The following is an 8,223-nucleotide window of genomic DNA, read 5'->3' as shown; positions in this document are numbered from 1 at the left end:
TATTATTTGTGGTTTACGAAGAGCCACATAAAGTTTCTAGATAAAGGCATCTACGATGAGGTTTGATGACTATATGATGACTATATTGCCAATACAATTTTCGGTTAAGTCCTTTTACCTTACATACCATAATTTCTCTATGATTTTACTTCGGTGCCATGATATTAGTTTAAGTTTTGTTTCGTTATTTTGGTTCATTCATGCTTTAATTAATTTTCACATCAACTTTGCCAAACACACGATGTTCGTTAACTGCGTTTCTGGTCCCTTGCAAATGAACGAGTGGAAGGTGTGCTCTTGTCTGTCTAGTTACTCACGCGTGACCTCTTTTCTGTCTAATTACTCACGCGTGACCAGCGCATAAGGTCAGACAATAGACAGCATCAGCATCTAGTGTAGCACCAAATCATTGATCCTGTGGATTATGCCTTGTTTAGCAGATAGTTTGTGAACTAATGATGTTGTAAATCCCATGAATAACACGAAGAAGTAGCGTCTATGAACGTTTGTCCAAATAGTTGCTCTATACCTTGCTATCGTTAAACACTTTAAAAATCTATATCATACCAATTTCTTTTATTAAATCGAGGGCGGTAAATAACGCATGTATTTACTTTACCACTACCTCACCCCCAAAGAGAAACCAACAAAAGAAAACAATACAATCATAGAGAGGGACTATATATTTTGAATCTATAATTAAACACCTTTGCGTAAGAGTAAATACTCGGAGGGTAACAATGCAAGCGGACGGTGTTAACATCTGCAGATGATTCACTAGTTAGCCTTTGTTACTCACATTAAATACAGTAGGTTGGTTTGGAATCATCCAGAGCTCAGCAGCAACTGCCCCCGTACCAGACGCAAATGTTGCTGTGAATGCTACATAAGTATCGGCCATGCTGGGAGCCCTGTTATAATAAATAAAAGAAAACTTATTTGCAGGTACTGTGCGTATGTTTATAGTCAACGGATTAGTAATGTGTGGTATAGTATAACTGGGAAATAAAACTGAGTTCTTATTATCGTTTGAGCTGGGAAAAGTCATTGTGGGGGAACGAGGGGAGTGAACAGAGATAAAATCAATGCTCGAATGCATATATAAGGTTTTGTACATCAGAGTTATTTTTAACGACAAATTATGAAGATGTTCTTTCTACATAGAGATGAATGAAAATTGGCATATGAAACAATTTTGCTATGTATAACCTTGTACCGCCTATCCAAAATACTCGACCTTTGGGAATGCCAATATTGCCTTATGAAAACCAAATATTTTATTCAAATCTTATCACTCAAGCAGCTATGAGCATGCATCATGTTAGCCATTATAAAGTCTATAATGTACACAGCTTTTAATCTTGTACATCTATCACTTAAGCATTAATCAAATCATTGAATAAATTTTTTCTGGTTCCTCTTACCTATCATCCTTGTAAATGCCAGCAATGAAGAGGAAGGCCGAATTAAATACCACTTTGTCAAGAATGGTAATCATTAGGTAGTGCCAGCTATTTGGATGGTCTAAAATATTTTTTGCAAGAAACTGATGATCTCGTTTTAGTAGCTTTGCTTTTGAACCTGCAAGAATACAGGCTTACTTACCTCTGCCTTTAAAGTCACCTTTTCATTTTTAAGTTAATTTATTTATATATATTTATATTTTTCCCGAACTATTATTGATAATATTTAATCGAGGGTACATTTTAGCGATATATTTCTGAAAGTGAGAACAGCCTCTACACAGGTTAAGAAGGAACTAATGTACTGCTTCCTAAACATTACAGTTAGAGATAAATAACTCCTATCGTAAAGAACGCTGTAAACATGAAATTCGCACATTTTGAAGAAAGAAGAAAGATGGTTTCGCTGGTATACTACCTCAGCAATTGCTGTATCAACGACACACAAAAACTTTAATTTGAATGTGTATGTAATATATATATGTGTATGTATATGTACATGTATATATATATATATATATATATATATATATATATATATATATATATATATATATATATATTTATATATATATATATATACTACAAATACAGTGATTCGTTCACGTGCTAAACATACGTCTCATTCAATTACTTTATCCAAGCATTCATAAATAGGAAAACAAAAAAGGATTCATATATTCAAATGTATGACGGTAAGATTCGTATAATCTCATGTAATGATTTTAAGATTGAAATAATCTTATGTAATCTAACTTATGTAATGAAAGTTAGATTTAAATAATCTCATGTAATCTGAATGACCTAACTGTACTCAGTTGAAACAACAATCAGTTGAAACAAACATGTGACTTATTTCTACATCCGTATGATTCATAAATAGTTGTAAAAATTTGCAAATGTGTCCACTGACAAAACACACAGTTCTCCCAAATTCTTGGGTTGGCCCACACACCTTTCATGGATACGCCATGCTCACAAGTTTACGTCTTCGTATGGCCTTGGTGGTTGCATCTGCTTCCATATCTGCATATACACACAGACGGCCAGACAGAGATCCTGATATACCCGAACACATACGTGCTGACAGCATAGAGTTCTCCTTAATTAGGTTGTCCGCTTGTATTGGCCACGCCCACCCTTTATGGATCAACCAAGCACACAGAAATGGGTATAGTCATACGTACAGACAGGTACCGACAGGTACAGACAGCTACAATAAAACCAAACTGGTCATAATAACAGTCTCGGATTTAAAATATATAGATACATGCTACTAATTTAAACCCCTAATAGAAGTTTCTAATAATTCTAAAGTTCACAACGTTTCAAATCAGCGTAGAACTAAAGGCATCATTTTACGATACGACATTAAGAACTGAATATGCTTTACATATAAAAAAATAAATAAAAATGTAACACTTACCCCTATGGCTGGAGAACAAAATGGGTTGTTGACACCTTTAGCTCTCCCCAGCATTGTAGCTGGTTTGACTTTTAAGGTGACACTCTTGTGTTCTGAAGTAGTTTTTTTGTATGCGTTTCACTGTCCACCCATTTTGTATTACGAGATTTTGTGTTTAAAATAATAATAACATTTGTATAAAATAAGTGTAATTTTGTCAGTGTTTCTCTATCTTCTGGTTATCAAATCATAGAATTAAAATTATCCAGAAAAAGCTTTGGGTATGTTTCCTTCCCTTTGCCTGGGCTGGCAGTGGGCCTAGATACTAAACTCCCATGCATGGAACTTAGGATTGTACTACATCCACCATGGACTATTAAGTTCCAGGGTTGAATTCCATTTCTTTTGGCCCCAATAGTTCTGTATATTAATAGTGACTCTACCAAAGTCCTTTTTGTCCTTGTGTTATGCATTTATGGGTGCTTCTTTGTAAGTGTTCCTTTCAGCTGTAAGGACGGCTCTACTTAAATCAGATATATTACAGTTGTTTTCATTATCGACACCTATTTGTGTTGTAATAAGTTCTGAATATATGAGAATTAAGCCGAAAATACAGTATTTAATGTTGAAAAACAATGTGTCTAGGTGTTTTGAGTTTTTGTTATGCGAGCGCATGTATTGCGTTTTGTTAATTATGTATTGGCTAGTCTATGTGCCTTAGCATATTATGATCAAATTTTGTTATGTTAGCTTATTGGACCTTGGCGCAAAAAGCGAATTGAAATTTTCCATCACGCGCTTTCCTCTTCTGCAGCCTGCTTTGGTGGCATGGTATCGTTTGTATCTCAAGAAAATGTTCACACCTTGAAAAAATCCAAAGACCAGTGCGTAAGTCAAAAGACAAACTTGCCTTAAAAATCTACAGGAGAGTGGGTTTTTGGTAAGGGTAGAATACCCGTGCATACCGTATTTTTATTGTCTCTCGACTCAAGCGATCTACACTGAGATTCATCCTAGTTCAGTTGCTTACCTAGAAAAACAATTATTCACCCTAGGTAACGTTGTACGCAGGTACGACGAAAATGATCAAATCGTTATAAGGCGAAGCGAAGTTATTTCTTGCTTTATTCTGTGACACAGGTACTTACCATCTTTCAATTTTTGCAAAGTCATGTTTTATATGTATACAGTGTAATTCGAACCCCTAAAGGATTCAATTTCCTTGCAACCGTAGTGGTCATCTGGAGCGTATACATAGTCATCCAGTAGGGTAGCGTAATTGTTGGAATGAAGGCCAGCATAAAAATAGTCGCAGCCATAGACCGATTTATAGTGGTCATTTTTGTGTATTCGTTATATCGATGAACAATCAAGCATAGAGACTTCGTTTAAATTTCGGTCTCTTTGTATCCGTATGTACACTTATCTGATCGAGTTTTAAGTCACCTGATATATAAAGGTCCAATCAGAAGCTGCTGACTTTTATAGGCCGGTATTAATTGTATATATATGTGTAGGTGATAGATCGGTGGCTTAATTTTTACAGGTAGTTATTCGGTATTCCATGCTATATAGGGTTAGGCAAGAGATGTCGGATAAATAACTGAATCTTATCATTATCGGCCATACCATTCGTGGGGACTAGATGTCATACATGAAGATATGAAGGTAGTCAAAATTCTGCGTCTGGCAACGTAGAATGTGACACACAATTAAAGTACAACAGTAAGTAAATCCATAATGGAACGTACGCCTGGAAATTTACTTTGCAGCAAGAAAATTCAGAATGGAAGATAAGTTGGTAAACTGACCTTACCTTATAAAGCTAAATGCAATCTTACATTATATTCATACGCACCAATTTAACTTCCTGGTACCAGTGGGAATTGTTTAGTCAATAGGCAAAACTATTCCACGTTGACGTTTTCTTCAGTTGACTAAGCAGAGGAACATCAGGAAATGGCATGTGAACGTGTGCTTTGCTCTGATAGTTTTGATTTAAGAGATGGGTAATACAAACAATAGAAAATCTTGCTACGAATCTAGGTAATATGTAACAAAAAGAAGTGAATTTAGTAATTACAATAAATATTTTAAATAAATAATTCATCTTAAATTAATGACCGACTGTTTTGAAACCATGCATGCAATACTAGTTTTCCAAATGCCAATTTATACACATTTTCACTATATATATATATATATATATATATATATATATATATATATATATATATATATATATATATATATATACAAAGTGCGTATGTCTGTGTCTGTGGGTATGTTGTGTCTGTGGGTATGTTTTTTCGAATGGTTTTGGAAAACACGTGTTTCTTTAAGTCAAAAATTTCCCTGGAAAACATGGGGAATAACTCTTTAAAGACATTAAATATCCTTGACAGTAATATCAACTACTTATCAAAATAATTGGCTGATTTGCTACATTAGTGGAAGGGAAAGAAATACAGAAACACATACATTTTCAAATCCCTTGATTTTTACTGTGACAGGTTTACTTAAATTTGAACGCTATGAATATACCAGAAATGTCAAGCCGTTTTCGTTACAGATGGTTGCAATTATTTAGCTATAATGTTGCACTTCTGAATGCAGAAGAAGAATATTTTCACGGCGAATGACATTTAACTTCCTGCTATTTAAACTCGCAAATCACTGTTATTTCACTGATTTTCAATTAAAATATAAAACTCGAAAATAAGTGAGAAATACATCCCAATATAAAGCAACACCTCTAAATTTAGATAGAATCACTTGGCACCACAACCAACCAGAAACATTTTATTGTGGTCTGACAAGTTATAGATAAGGAAAGCAACATAATATGCTTCCACAATCGTCTTGGACCCTGACCTTTATTCATTCCGTACCTCGCTCCAATGTGCTTAGGTTGTGGCCCATGTTTGTTGTGTGATATCAGTTGAAACATGGAAACCTCCATGAGTAAGTGTTCATGTGTAGAGCTAATGGGAAGAGAAACAAATATTGAACGTTTAACATTCAACAAAACCTCCTTATCAATGTCATCACAATCATAATCATTCTAATAGTTTTTGGGTGCTGTCGTCCGTCGAGTGGAGATATATGTGTACAAACACAACGAATGTGTCTCTGGGGGTAATGTGGTATGAAATCAGATTGCTACAGAACACTTTCTATGCGCAACATGTCCGAGATTTTCACAGGTAAATTAATTAATATTTCGATATTTCATGGGAAAACAAACAATAGACATGTACCATTGAACATATATTTTACGTTCGAACACAAACGAAAAGGTCCCTTTACATGTTATATTTCGAAGTTTATATTGAAATACTTCAGAAAGAGACTAAAACTAGTAGGAAATTAGGAATTGTGTATCTATCTTTGTACGTTTGCATTTGCGCTTCACCCCATATATTTTATAAGGGTCCTTCTTGTCACAAGCTCTTAGTTCATTGAGAATATATTAACGATTCTAAGGTTGCAAATTAACAAAAGTGACAATATTTTTAATACAAGAAAATATTTGAACCATTTAGATCAAGTATTATAGATTAGTGTTTTAAAAAGTTGTCGTGCTAATGAGTTGATTACATCATGGTAGTGGTATACATTGAATATATCTGCTCACTTTTTTCTCCGTTAACTTTATATTGTCATAATTGCGCAATATTTTTCCCTGCTGCATGGCTTCATGTTGCGCGAAACCTGTGTCTAAAAATAGTATCGTATATCATGAACTTCTTTAATTGTAAACAAATAATGTACTCTCATGGTGCAGATGATTTAGCGTCGGGTGAATTAGATTTGTCTGCAGGTAAACTTAGCACGCTGATTCATCCATTTCCATATAAAGATGGTATGGTTAGCGATGTGGATGACTTCAATGAGTCAAAAAAGAAACTCTCAACTAAGCAAACAAATGAACGCTAAGTCCACAAAATGCTGTATTGAAAATGCCATTCTGATCATATAAACAGTTATTTCGGAGACATGTTTTTAACTTTTCGCAAATAGAATGGCTGAGATTAGGACCAGTCCTCTCTAAAGTATGTTAAATAGCAAAGAAAAGCATATTGATTCAATGGGATATTGCACATCTATCAGAGAAGTACAATTTTACAAGTCAGTTAAAACACTAAATTCGAGGGAGAAAAAATGCAGTTGAATGTTTTGGTTGGAAAGTAAGAGCTTCAGAGCCAATAAGCCATGACGACGAAGAAGTTTTGTTTCCGCTAGCTGAACAGTCACACAGCAAATGCTTTACAAATTTCCACGTTTAGGGTTTTCGATATTGTCAGTTGTGGATGTAGTCTGGGGATAGAAGCCAGACAAGTCTCGTACATAGCTGGTTGCCCTCCAAGTCAGAGCATGCAAGTAACATAGGAAAAACACGGTAATATCTAGTAATAAGAATGACAATGAACTTCTTATATTTTTGCATCTTGAATTTTCTCAAAATGTACTTTATTAGTTCTGCAAATCAGAATTCCATGACCAATGTCTTAGGTTCCAAATATTGATACACACCGCAGACCAGTACAGTAATTGTGACTACATTTCCAACAGAAATCACATTATTCATACTATAATAGAAACGAAATAAATGTGATATTCCACAGTCTTTCTGATAAGTTCAATTAAACGAATTCATACGTTTCCCATATTATGATTCCAAACAATTAATAACAGAACAGAAACAGAGATGCACATAATTACAATTCATTAAATAACCATGAAGCAAGATATGCAGTAATTGATATTTGTGCTGGATATAATCTAATTTATATCTGACGCGAAAGAAATATGAATTCAAAAAGATACAACTTGAGATAAAACAACCTCATGAAACAGACATGGTAAGGTATATTCCTGTTTCAGAAAATCTTTTCAAAATGGTTAATGCTGCTTCTTTAGAACTTGGTTATAGAGCGGACGATTATCCAGTCCTACTAACTCTTACTTTTCGTACAAAAAAAAAGCATGTTACATTTTGGAAAGTTACAATTCCCTTTTGAAAGATTTAGAATTCATAGCGCTTGTTAACTACTCGGTTCAAGAGAGCCAGAACAAATATATGTCTCCCACATCAAATTATAGCATGGAAACATTTACACCCAATTATATGTCTCCCACATCAAATTATAGCTTGGAAACATCTACATCCAAATATACATCTCCCTCATCAAATTATAACTTGGAAACATCTACATCCAAATATATGTCTCCCACATCAAATTATAACTTGGAAACATTTACACCCAATTATATGTCTCCCACAACAAATTATAGCTTGGAAACATCTACATCCTCTGAGATTAGATCCTCCATTAATGACTAATAATTTTG

The sequence above is a fragment of the Sinohyriopsis cumingii genome, chromosome 3 (genome assembly GCF_028554795.1).
Source record: "Sinohyriopsis cumingii isolate HCF-2022 chromosome 3, ASM2855479v2, whole genome shotgun sequence".
NCBI classification, from domain to species: domain Eukaryota; kingdom Metazoa; phylum Mollusca; class Bivalvia; order Unionida; family Unionidae; genus Sinohyriopsis; species Sinohyriopsis cumingii.
This window is presented reverse-complemented; position numbering follows the sequence as displayed.